Here is a 247-nt window from a genome sequence, read left to right as displayed (position 1 = left end):
ACGACTGATGAAAACAACTGGCGTGAATTTCTCGATTGTGAAGGCCAACCCTTAACAGGCTTATCGTAGAGGTTGAAACCTCTTCATGACGACGGAAGCTCGTCAACTATTATGTTTCCTTCATCTTGCGGAATCATATGTTTTGGAATTTTATCACAACTGCCCTCTCCTATAACATTGATATCACTCCCCGTCAAGGGTTCCTTCCCCCATTCATTGATCAATAAGAAGATCTGTCTTGTGATAA

The sequence above is a fragment of the Plasmopara halstedii genome (genome assembly GCF_900000015.1).
Source record: "Plasmopara halstedii genome assembly, contig: Scaffold_110, whole genome shotgun sequence".
In the NCBI taxonomy this organism is placed as follows: Eukaryota; Oomycota; class Peronosporomycetes; order Peronosporales; family Peronosporaceae; genus Plasmopara; species Plasmopara halstedii.
The sequence above is the reverse complement of the archived record's forward strand: the minus strand, read 5'-3'. Positions refer to the sequence as shown.